The sequence below is a fragment of the Cucumis melo genome, chromosome 2 (genome assembly GCF_025177605.1).
Source record: "Cucumis melo cultivar AY chromosome 2, USDA_Cmelo_AY_1.0, whole genome shotgun sequence".
Lineage (NCBI taxonomy): Eukaryota > Viridiplantae > Streptophyta > Magnoliopsida > Cucurbitales > Cucurbitaceae > Cucumis > Cucumis melo.
Genome location: NC_066858.1, coordinates 7,734,382 through 7,748,612, shown reverse-complemented (window position 1 = coordinate 7,748,612; position 14,231 = coordinate 7,734,382).

Genomic DNA, 14,231 nt, shown 5'->3' with positions numbered 1-14,231 from the left:
CTTTTACTAAAAGAAATACACGTGTAAGCTTAATAAATTTTCAGATCATGCTTAGCTTAAATAACTATTACACGTGGCCCATTAATCAAGTACAATTAAGAAATTTCCCAAAAAAATTAACTCTCAACACCTTGCTTCCAAAATGCCTTCCTTCCTCCTCGTGTCGCCTAACTTTGACGCTAGTTACTACTCAGAACGCCTACTTCAAAACACTCTTCTCAAAGCGCCTTTTTCAAAAATCTTTTAAACAAACTCTTATTTCCATTTAACCCTTCCATTTCAGACATGGGTCTCACACTAGTGAGTAACGGTTTTCTAAAACATGCTTTCCAAATAGTTATGCTCAATATTCAGCTTTAAATATATAAATCATTGTTATCTTAATGTGAGAAAGCTTTAGAAACATTTCAGAAATCCTTAATCATTTAAAAATACATTAAGCTATCACATACTGGCTTCTAGCTGTACATTCATAATTTAGCATAGGTCAGTATAAACCGAACCTTCCCCAATATGCCTTTCTTCACTGATGTAATCGTCCTACGCCCCTCTATAAGTTTGGGGCTTTACAAACTAGGCCTGCACATCTCAATGATATTCTATATAATCCAGATCCACATGTTGCTAGTGTTATAGAAGATTTAGACATTGATGTTGAACGTGTTATACGTGAATAAACAATAAATAGTAGTTCAAGCAGTGACAGTAACTCTTTCGAGTGACACATGCGTGTTACATACTATCTCACAACAACTTTATAAGAGTAGTAGTTAAACCAAGGTCAACAAAATGAAGGTGACGATTATGATGATAAGGATTCATGATGATGGTGACGAGGGAGATGGAAGTAATGATGGAGGTTGTCAAGCTTAAGATAATATGATAGGAGGTAAACAATATGAAAGACTTAGTCCCTTCATTGGAGAATCTCAATTAATGGGGACCACAACTTCCTTGAAAGTGATGAAGACTCAAGCTTTAATGTCATTCTCCAGAGCATCTACATATAGATGGAACATGATTTGGTTCAAGGTATCCATATTTGAATGTTTCTTAGACATCGATTGAGCATGATAAAAAAAAGATAGAATCAACTTCAGAATATTGTGTTTTTATTGGTGGTAATTTGATTTCTTGGAAGAGTAATAAGAAACAAAATGCGATATCACGTTCAAGTGTTAAACTAGGACATAGAGCAAAGACATAATTTGTCTGTAAATTTATTTGGATATATAAACTTCTTATTGAGTTGGGATTTGATATCACCACATATAACAAAATTATTGTGTGATGATCAAGCAATACTTCATATAGCATCTAATCCAATATCCCTTAAAATAACTAAACATATTGAAAAGATGATTGTCATTTTGTATGTTAGAAAATTCAACAAGGACAGGTTATGCCAGATGAACTAGGTTCATGTAGGCAATAGAACATTTGCTAACAAAAAGAGGTTATCACTATTCACATACTTGGAAACATGGAAATACCTCTTAACAAATGAAATTCAACTTGTCATGTTGACAAAATCTAAATCATCCATTAATGAAATAACAAAACTCATTTCTTCCAAATGGCATAGGCACATGTTCAAATACATCAGTTAGGTGTAATTACTCTTCAATACTCTATCAACTACATTTTACATATTCTTTCGAAAGAACTTACCTGAGAATGTTAAAAGAACAAGGACGAAAATTAAGAAATATCTCAAAGGTTAGGGACAATATGGTATATTTTGACCTTGAAGTTGACCTTAAAGTTTTTGTGTAAGGAGTTTATACTCTTTTTTTGTTACATTTGTACATAGAGTCAAAGTTATTACATTGGATTCTTATGAGGTAGGTTGATGGTGAGTGAGTTTGTTGAGTTCATTATGGAATGGTAGATTGGAGATAATGTAGTTAGTTTGATCATTGTTAGTGACAAAGTTTTGGTTTTTGGTATCCATTTTGGTTTATTTGAAGTTTAAACAATGTATTTTACTTTCACGTGAATGTAGGTCTGGATTTTTTCAAAGATGACGTGTGGCGATGAGAGATGATGTATTCCTTTTTGTATGTATTTATTGTTTCAAACGAACATTGTAAACAAAATCTATATTTTTTTTTAATTTTATGAAATATGTGCTAGTTTTGTAAATTTAACTTTTGTGTTTCAATATAGTTATTAATTTTGTAAATATTTTGTTTGAAAATTTTATTGAATTTCAAACCAAATTGGAACTCGGAAAGGTACCATAGGTTACACATAAAAAATGAAGATAATAATTGGTAAAAAAAAAAACGAAGAAAAATAGTTTCTAACGAACATAGTCGTTGGAAGTTGCAGTCTGATCATTGCATTTGTATCAAATACAAAATGGATCATATCCATAATGTTACCAGGATACGATACCCAATCTTATCCTTATACTATAGACCCTTTAAGTTATATCTCAAACATTGATCCTCATATGTCTCCACATACAGTTCAAAACTTATAAAGTAGCTTAGGATGTTAGTTTATTGGATTTTGTTTATTAAGGAGGCAAAACTAATAAAATTGATCAATAACACTTATTGAAATTACAATAATAACATTTTATTAATAATGCTAAATGAATTATATTTACTATTTACGAGTTTTATAATGGGTTGTCGAGTTATTGGAGGAAGAGAGGGAGGGACTATATGTTAATGAGTAATTTTAGGCAAAATGGATTGTTTAAGTGTTGCCCAATTAAAGACCAAAGACTAAAGAGGGTTCTAGATCAGCATGAGGTCCACACATCCAAAAGAGAAAGTCAAATCATCAAGTTCTAGTTGGTCAACCAACTATATTTGCTTTGTTTCACAAAAAGGAAAACAACCAAGTCAAGCTTGCTTTTAGCTTTTTGTAACTTGGAGGGCTACACCTACTTTAACACTCTCTATATTACACGTATCTAAGATGAGAGTCGGAGAATAGACCTTAGCCTCAAACCATAACCCCAAAAGGACAGACGATTTTTTTTATGCTCGTCAAGTTTATCATTCATGTACTAAGTTAGGCATCATAGTGCACTTGACTTGACACCACATTAGTGCAGATGCTCTTACAATTATGCTTCAACGATGTGCCAAAGCCAAAGGCAATGGTCACAAGTAAGAAGGCTTTACTTGAGATTCTTGGGCCAACGTGGATATATCCAAATATTACAGAGATAGTAGGCCAAGAGAGATAGGAATTTAGGCTTTGGGTTAATCTTACCTAGGTTTCTCTCTAAATGAGTCACCTCGACCTTGGTCAAAAGAGACTAATCACAACCTCACCTTAGGTTGGAAGAGATCATCCTCCAGCTCCTAGATTGCAAGATGTTGATACCCACCTGACCCTCAATTGGAAGAGGCATATACCCCACTTATATTTAATTAAATTAGTCAACATATTTTTACGAAGGAAGAGGGCACAATTGTCGAGTTTTAGGATTTAGAGAGTTGGTTGGGTTATGTCTCCTTCTTGTTTGACTCCATGAGTGTAATAGAATTGCTCACTATATAGCTTGTTATGTTGTTGACTTTGCAAATTTTGATATTTTTTTTTGTGATTATTCAATTTTGAGAGATGTCGAGTGCAGTTAGACATTGACTTCTAGAATTGAATTTTTATTTTTAGTGACTTGTTGGTTACTTCTCCTCTTTGAGGTGGATATTTTTAATGTATTTTTCAAAAAAAAAAAAAAACAATTAAATGTTACTTTTCATTTATGTTAAAGTTCCTTTTAACTTTTTACTTCATAATTATATTAAATTAATTCTTAAATGTTATCTTCTTTGACTAAAAAGTGAGTATATGACAAATTAATATTAAAAGGTTGACTTTATTTATAACAATTTGAAACGAACACTCGAAATATAATAGTTGTTTTCAAATATAGCAAAATAAACAAAAGTATTTATAAATATAAAAAAAATCACCAGTAAATGCTAATAAACACTAAAAGACTACTATCGTCTATCACTACTAACATATGTAGACTATAAAAGTTTATTATATTTATAAATTTTTTCAATAGTATTATGGGTAATTCTAAATCGCTGGAAAGATATAAATAAAAATAAAAGTAAAACCAAGAGAGTTACCTAATCTCAAAGAACGGATCCAAGAATGGCAGGAATCAGACAAGTGAGAGTTCCTAACAAATAGGGAGAAAAGATAATTAGACTAGAACCCAATTGAACCACCTCGGTTCGAAAGGCTAAGAATAAGGCCAATTGAGTCTTTTCAGCGCATTGCTTCACCTTGGCCTCGTTGGGCAAGGTTAAGATCGAGTTGAGGCCAATTGGGCTTTAATGGTCCATTTGCCCCCACAGCCTCATCAGTCGAAGTTGAGGTCGAGCACAATAATCCCATTATTATATAATGACAACTAAGTAAGCTACCTCCTTCTTAAAATGAAATCTACTTACTGTCATTTGTGCAAAATACTAACTTAAGCATTGGAATGTTCGTGACAACCACCATAAAAATGTTTGTGTGTTTTTTTACATGTAATTTTTCTTTAAATTACTAATGTGTCGTTAGCAGCATGTAAAAGTCAGATGAGTTCGTCTGATCGAATTTTGCCACCAACAAATAATTTTATAATTTAAAACAATTTTTGGTTGCAATGTGGTCCAATAAAAACAATATTTATATGATTTTTCTTCATATATACATAATTAAAATTAGGACGGCAGTGTCATTAATAGAGAGTGGACAATACGTCTAAGAGAACAAAAAAAGAAATAAGAGTATCATTGAAATAATAATGTAATAGCGGTAAGGTAACATTATTCTTGACAGCTGTATCGTGCAGGTGCACAGTGCCAAACCCCTTTTCCTAAATAGTAATATGCAATGTAATGTTCATAATAATTTCTGTTGCACTTAAATTTTAAACAACCCTTATATAAAATCATTCTCAAATAAATTCCTAATCACTTCCCCCCGCCCCCACACTACTTCATCCCTCCCACTGTATAAAAAATATTAATTAAACAAAAGTATATAAAAATTATAAATTTTCAATGCAAAATATTTACGAAAAATCAACTAAGCTAGCCATTTTTTTAGAAATATTTCAGTTTTGCCCTTCTTTACCATATTCTTTTATTTGTAATTTATCTTTTTCTTTTCATAATCTTTTTGTTCAAGATCGTGCCAAATATAAGAGATCGTAAAAAAAATTGTTAGAATATTGGATGGACAAATTCAAACTATGTACAAAAATAATCAAATCTAAACAATGATATAATCTTAACAAAATCATTTAGATTTGGCTAGCAAATCTAAATGAGCATCGTATACCAAATTTAAACGATCCGGGATAAAAAAAAAAACTCGAAAAAAAAATCGTTAAGATTTTGCTACCCAAATTTAAATAATCTAATCTAAACAATTTCGATCAAATCTAAACTATAGGAAAGAATAACCAAATCTAAATAATGGTTTACCAAATATGTTACGCGCTAGGAGTCAATTAATCACGAACTTTTTTTTTTGTATTTTCTATAGTGGGCCTCTGGTCTTTTTATGTTTTTCGAAATTATTTTACAGTGCAGTATTTTAACGCTTTGTTATATTTTTTAAAATATCTCTAAAAAATATTGATAAAATAAAAGTATTTAAAAAACCCATTAATTTAAACGATAAAATAGCTCAAAATATTTACAAAGACCATAATCTAATGCCACAATAGACTATTAGTATCGCGACAAAGATGATAATTTATTGCAGTCGATCACTCATGTGAAGACAAATCTTAATATATTTTTAAATATTTTATTTTATTATGAATGCTCGCGTTACCATAATTCATTACGTAAAACCATTAACAACAAACTTATGAGTTGTTTCCTAACCAGAAAAACAGATACTTTTTTTATCCAAAGTATAGTTTATATACAGCTTACACATCTCAAATTTTCACTTAGTAATAATCTTTCTTAGATGTTTATTAATTGATTTAAAATAATTGAAGTAATTATAGTTAATAAAATTTTGTTGTTTTTTCATCTTTGTTTAAATAAGTTTAGAAATTCACTTTAGATCGAGCTATTTTAGATTTATTGATAGATATTAATGTCAATTAAGGTTAGAAGTATAAATCTTAAAATGAATGGACCAAATTGAAACAAAAACTCAAACATCAAAAATAAAATTGTAGCATTATGAAACCCATGAATTAAATTGAAATTAAATTTAAAACTTAATAATTGAAAGTGGAAAATTTGAAAATTAAGGATTTGTTTGGAATGACTTAAGAAAAACATATTTTCTAAAAAATGTATATTCATTTAAACATTTTTTCTAAAGACTCTTTTAAAGAAAAACATATGTGTGTTTGGTTTGGCAACCTTTTTTTTCTTCAAAAGCTGTTCTTTAGTGAAAATTTGTTTGATTTGTAATAGAGTAAGAGATTTATATATAACTTTTTTTTAAAAGTGTTTTTGGGTAAATTTTTGTTTGATTTGTAATAGAGTAAAATTATATATATGTAGAATTTGTCTGTGGAGATTTTGATAGAAGTTAGACGAAGATAGTCGAGGATGGTGATTTGAGGTGGTTGAGGACAATCACTGTAAAATGATAATCAGAGGTTGACGACAGTGATCATTAGAAGTCAAACGATGAGGTGGTTGGAGACAATCACTATAAAATGATAATCAAAGGTCGGCAATAGTGGTTATTGGAAGTCAAATGATGACAATCACAAAAAAATAGTTGTTGGCAGTTGGCCGATACCAATCATAGAAAAACAACTTACAAAAGTTGACCGATAACGGTTACCATAAAATAATTAACAAAAATAAGTCAACAACTGTCACAGAAAAATGACCAACAAAAATTGATGGTCAACGGTCACGAAAAAACGGTGAAAGAAAGTTGGCCGACGAAAGTTGACAGAGATGGTTGTCGAAGGTTGGTTGGTGAGAATAGTTGAAGGTGTTGATCTGAATGTTTCGTAGAAATTAGGGACATTAACTATAAAACATATAAAAGCTATTTTTCTAAAAGTTGGTTTTAGGTGTTTATCTTAAACCACGTTATTTTATAAATTCATTTTTTCAAAAATTATTTTAGATGGATGTCAAACACATGATTTTTTTTTTCAAAACAACTTATTTTTTAATTTAATCACTTGAAAATACAATCCATACACATCTTAAGTCCAAGATCTTATAATCGAAAAAGGTAAGTTTTCTAACCTCCCTCGTCGAACTAAACTTCAATTATATACATTTACTTGAGATTGAATGTTGGTTCTCGCACCTATACCTTACTAAAATCTCACAATATTTTAAATAAATTACAAAAGATATATTTAAGAATTGTAGTTTGAACTTTTCATTTTATTAACTTTATATGCATCAATTTTAATTCAAACGCTAGAATTTGCATAATTTCACGTAATTGTAGGACAACTTTTCTTATGACTCGTTTTAGTGTTCAATGTTAGTCGACGTATATTTTATCTCTTGATATTCAATATTTGATATTAGTTGATGTATATTTTGTCTCTTAATGTATATTAAAGGTTTGATCTACATAATAAATAAATCTTTCATTTGCTAAATTTTGAACACTTTTCTTGTTATCTTTATGAGAGTTCAACAATTGTGACTTTGAGATTGAACTATCGACCTATAGAAGGATGATTAATATATTTAGCTACTAAATAGTACTTTAATTAACAGAGAATTAGTAATGTTAGTTAAGTTTGGACAATTTTTTTAAAAATGTGCTCAAACGATGATGTTTTTAATTGTTGAACCATATTACCTTATGTAATTATTTTAAGATACATTTGAATGTCAACTCTAGTACAACTTAACTAATCGGAAGGTTGTAGTCCATCATTAAATACATTTTTTGGCTTGATTTTGTAAGCAAGTTTGAATATTTTCATGTTCAAAGTTGAACGTTATTTGTTTTCTTGTAGAATGCTCATTGATTACATTTTATACCAATTTTTTTGTCAAATTTACGTTATGAGGTGATATAGTTTGTTGGGATATTTTCATATATTCAAATTTAGTTATAAAAATTTTAAATAGTGTGTATATTATTAGTCCATTAGTAACCGTTGGAGAAAACATTTTAACTTTGGTCAACTCTTAATAAAGTTTATTATTATTGTTTAATCAATTTTGATAATATTTAATTTAAAAGATCAATTTCAATTTTATAGATGGTGAATTTTCTAATTCGAGCAAATATAAATTAAAATATTTACAAATATCTATCAATATCTATCAGTCATTGACATTAATAAAAACTTATAAGTATATTAGAATCTATAGGTGATAGGATTTAAAATTTAACAATTTTATAATTTACGATAATTTATATTTATTAAAATAGAATTATGAGTGAATTTAAAATTTTGAAAAAAAGAAATGAAATATATATACATACATATATATATATATATACACACAAAAAGGGCATTAGAAAGAAAATAATATATTTAATTATCCAGCTGACACGTGACAGCGAAAGTTAAAATCGATTAAGTAAGAGTAAAAATACAAATTTAAGTGGTAACCATAAGTTTGAAAAATGAATTCATATTATTTTATTTTAAATGATAAAAGTTGACAGGTAGGACCGGTAACAAGAACCGTAAAAGACAAAAACGTGAAGCGCAACTTTATTGGCTGCTTAACCGAAATGGACAAGGAGTTAAGAGCGACATCTGACCGGTTACCGTCCAAGCCAGTTAAGCCCCCCCTCCCCCGCCAAAAGAACTATGGATCCCTTCTCCGTGTGGTTTGCTTCTCCCTCACGCCCTTGCCCCTTGCGCTCCAAGGCAACTCACTGAAACGTCGCTTTCCAATGCTTTCTGACCTTGTGGGTCCCCACTCCGATTTTATTTGTTGTGATTCTCACGCGCTGCACCTCGCGCGTGCCTTTTTCCTTTTTCCTTTTACTTTTTTCTTTGTAATTATTATTGCTATTTTCTCTTTTTTAATAATTAGTTCTTTTTTCTTTTAGTGTGGATGTCCAGTCATTGATATGTTGCCACGTAGTCACTCCCTAGAATGTGGATATTCTAATGCTTTTTTGGCCGTTGAAGTGACTCTTTGGTTTTTATTACCTTTTTCTTTTCTTTTTTTTCCTTTTGTTCTCGAAGTCATATTGCTTTGTTTTATTTATTTCTAAGGTTAATATACTGTTGGTTTGGATTTTATTTTATTAAGGAACTTAATCTTCTTCTTTTATTTACACTTTCATATTTTTTTATGTAATTCCATATCATTTTCTTAATCCATTTTTTATAGTTATTGAGAAATTCAATTTTTGTTTTTTTTTCTTCTAAAACACAAACTTCCTCGTATAAAAATCATAACATTTGAAATTATAAATTTAATTGATGAACCCCTAATATCAAATTCTAAAACCCACAAGTCAAATTGACAATAATCTAAATGAAATAACTATAACTTGATTATCCCCTCTGATTTAAGACCAAGAAATAAGATCTAAGGTTTCAACATTCCACAAACAAGATGATCAAATTTACCGTAATGTTCAAACATGCAACCCTAGATCAATAATTGTAAATATTCAAAATCTCATTTTAAACCGAATATGTCAAAACTTTTCGTACAACCTAATGGTTAGGTTTTATATAATCTTCTAGTAAAAACTCTAATGCAACATAGTAAATGACAAAATTACCCTTACTTAATATGTCATCAAAAGATAAAATTAAAAAAATAAAATACTAGAACTGTATCAAAAACTATTAAATAAAATATAATTAATAATTTAATGATTCGTCAATTCATATGACTTGCTAATTGTAAGACCCGAACCTAAGAAGAAGGTTATTGTTGGTAAACAAGAGTTTTAAAGAGGTATTTTGTTAAATGATAGTGTAAAAGAGCTAAACTATTGAGTTAGAAAGGTAAGCGATCACTGAAGGTAGTCAATCGGAGCTAAGCGATCAAATTAAAAGGTAAGTGATTAGAGCTAAGCGATCGTTGAAGTTTAAAGACTGTGAAGGTGTTTATAATTTATTATTAATAAAAAAAAATAAATTGAGAAATATTAAAGATGTAAGTAAAAAAAATTAACAAAGGAAGAAAAAAAAAGAAGTTAATAAATATAACAAATAGAAAAATTAAAAAAAAATTATCATGATTGGAAGTTGATTTAAGACTTTTTAGGCCAAAATTAGATATAGATATATCTCCTCGTCAATTAGCCAAATTGAGATTTTAAAATATTACAAATAGAATCAAATAAAACAAGAACAGAGCTAGCTAGGAGAAACTTTCATTGTTTATTTGTTTTTGCCCAACTTTTAGAAACGTCTATTAAATTTTGGAAACAAAAAACGAAAGTTGTTATCAAACACGTTTGTTTGTTAATAAAAAGTGAGAAAAAAAATAAAAAATAGGAACGTTGTCAAACGAACCATAATAGACACTTATTTTTCATCAGTTTCGTCACTTAAAACAATTTTTTATTTATAAAAAAACAATTATATTTTAAATTTCCAATGCTTTGACTTACAAATACCGAAAACATTGGTAAATTTATTATCTATCATTGATATAATTTGAAACTTTATTATTTTTTAAATATTTTTTAAAATTTTAATGAAGTAAAATAATATTAAATTTTCAATATCTCTCTTTAATCCCAAATAAATAAAACAAGCAATTAAGGGCCCGTTTGTTAACGTTCTTGTTCCCTGTTTCTTGTTTCTGTTTCCATTTTTTAAGAAATAGAAGTGTTTGATAACGTTCCTTGTTTCTCGTTCTAAAAAAAAGTAGAAACGTTTCTCATTTTATAAGGAATTATTGGGAACAAAAAAAGTAGTTTCTTCTGTTCCGTTTCTCGATTGCTTCTATTGGTTTCATTTTTCTCAATTTATTTCTATTTGTTTCGTTTTCCTTTTCTCATTTATTTTTATTTTTTTCCTTTCATTTTTCTCAATTATTTTTATTGGCTTTTTTTCTTTTTCTCAATTATTTTTATTGGTTTCCTTTTCATTTTTCTCAATTATTTTTATTTCTTTTCTTTTTCTTTTTCTCAATTATTTTTATTGGTTTCGTTTGACTGTTTCTCAATTATTTTTATTGGTTTCCTTTTCCTTTTTCTCAATTATTGTTATTGTTTCCTTTTCCTTTTCTCAATTATTTTTATTGGTTTCCTTTTCCTTTTATCTCCATTGCTTTCTCCAAATAATCATCCTCTTCCTCTTTCACTCATCGTTTTTCTCTGCACACTGTCATCCTCTTCACCTCTCATCGTCTTTCTCGACAACCCAAACTCTTCCTCTTCGTCGGATCCATAGTTTTTGCCTGATTGTTCCTCTTCGTCGGATCCATAGTTTTCATCTTCCTCTTTGTGCAAATCTGGGTTTTCGTTGTGGGTTTTTCTCTAAAGCATCATAGGTTAAGAGTTAAAGGTTAAATTCTGTTTTGTTTCTTTCAATTATGAATATTGAAGACATAATAACTTACTTTAAAATTAATATTAAATTCTAGATGTCATGAAATAACAATGAGATTGTTGAAATTGATGGATTAAAAAGAGAAATTGTCTGAGTAAGAGATGATATTGCCAATCAAATTTGGCAACATTTGAAGGATAAATATAATTTTATGTTTATGTTATTATTTTTATTCGTGCATTGATACTTCTTCGTATTAAATGAATAAACTTTTGATAATTTTATTTGTTATGTTTGATGGATAGACCTATATTTTTGTTTAATGTTTAATTGAAGTAGATGTGAAAAATAAAAAATAAATCTAAAAGAAAATCAATAAACAAGAAACAGTTATCAAACACATTTTTTGTTTCTGTTTTTTTTTCAAGAAACAAGAAATAGAAACAGTTATTAAACGCATTACTATTTCTTGTTTTAAAAAAAGAAGAAACAGGAAACAGGAAACAAGAAACAAGAAACAGAAAATAGGAACGTTACCAAACGGGCCCTAATACAACCATCTAAGGACTATTATCAATATAGAGGTAAAAAAACTAAAATATATTTTTTTAAAAATCAGTTTATATCTCTAAGCTTTAAAAAATGTGATAATTTAAATAACTTTTTTTATATATTTCATTACATCCTAATTAAAAGAAACTCCTCTAAGACTTGCAAGGTTGTGTTTTAGTAGTTATCTAAAAAAATGTATGATTTTTGTAAAATTAATTTATAATAATTAAATTTATGTTTGATAACAAATTCTTAAAATTGATTTTCAATAATTAAGCTTGATATTAAAAGAGATTTTAAAACCATCAAATTACCAAAAATGATATTTTGTGTATTTCAAAAACTATATAAAATAAAATGGTGGTTAATTAACCATTGTTTCCAGTGATGTTTCAAAAATCAATTTTAAGTGATTTTTTATTTTTCTAAAATCACTTTCTTTGTGTCGTCAAAAACCATATTTTTATACAAAAATGATTTTTATCAGAGAAAGTTTGATTTTGGTCACCAAAATCATGATTAAAAACACCTTAACGAATGTATTCACTCTTGGTTAAAATTTACCACAGTAAATATTTCAATAGTAATAATCATTGTTTAAGTTTACATAGTTTAATATTTTAATAATAATCAAACATCCTAATAAAAATAAGAAATATTTTTCAACGATAACAAAATAATAAAATTATTTATAAAATATAAAATCAATCCAATCTCTGTAGTTGATTTAAACTATTTACTATACTCTGTTAATTCTATAACTCTCACAAAAAATGACAAAATAAAATATGACAGTAAATGATTGTTATTGATTATATATTTATTTATTTTGAAATATATTAATCATATATTTATTGAAGTTTGCAGGTGTTTCCAATAAATATAATAATTATTAGAGAACTCAATTATTTTTATCATTATTTAGCTCATTCTTTTAACCATACTGCTCTTCTTCTCACCTTCAAATTTCAACATTCATAATTTAAAATTTATGAAATTTTTAACTTTCAGTCCTTTGGATGGCTCCGTGGAGAACAATTTATGACACACCACTAATCGCAAAATTATTTTTTAGAAAACAAATAAAATCATTACTCATGTTTATAAGGTACAATCCACTGCTATTTATATCTATTTATAATGGTTCATTTTGGTTTAATCTATCATAAATAAATTATTATATTTTACGGTATTTTGTAAATATTTTAATTTATTGTATTATATTTAAAAATAATCATATTTAAAATTAATATATTTTAAAGCCTTGAAATTGATTTTGAGGATGCAAAAACTATATTTTAAAGTCTAATATCAATAAACTTAGAGTTGTTGTAGGTGTATTTTAAAGTGGTTTAAGAAAATGTCAAAAATGACCGTGACAAGGTACAATAATATAAAGTATAAACAATCGACCTCTAGTTTGATAACCTTTTTAGTATAATAATTAAAGAGCGAAGGATTTAATCTCAAACCGCTAGGGATGAAGGTTAGATTTATAGCACCGAGTAGAATTCATTTGGACATATAAGAATAATAATTTTTGAAAGATTGTATTTTGGTTTATTTTGTCTTTTTTTTTTTTTTTTTTTTTTTTGTATTATATGTTGCAAAATTTTGTAGGAGAACTGGGTATTCATTCAATGTGTGTGTATAGTAGTTTTGGAGGACATTGTTTTATATAGTTCTATTTCCACAAACAAAATTGTGTATATTTAAAAGTTAGTGCACTTATTTCTACTTTTAATTTGTATCATTACTAATTTTCAACAAAACATTAAAAGCACTTGATTTGATTTATAATAATGAGAATACACACTTGAGAACATAATGCTCAAATATCATGTTGATGAAGTTGATTGAACATGTGCTATTAAGTCATTAAAACATAGGTTGTGTTACTTTATGTTTGCCTCATTCTAATCATGATTTCATATGGCAAACATTTTTTTAGTTTTTGATAAGGTACAATTTCAAATGTAACAATGATTTTCAAAATATTAACATATTTATATCATTGATAAATTCTTATGATTTACTAATGATAGATTATATGTCGGTGGTTTATTATTAATGGACCATGTAAGTCTATCAAATATATACTTCCATTTGCTCTTTAAATTTTAAAAATATTTCATTACTACCCCTAAATTTGTTATTTATTACGATACAGTTACCCTTTTGTAAAATAAGCATATTCTCTCTCTCTTTATATTTTATTTATAAGGATTTGCATATAACTTCATACAATAGTTAATTATTAGTC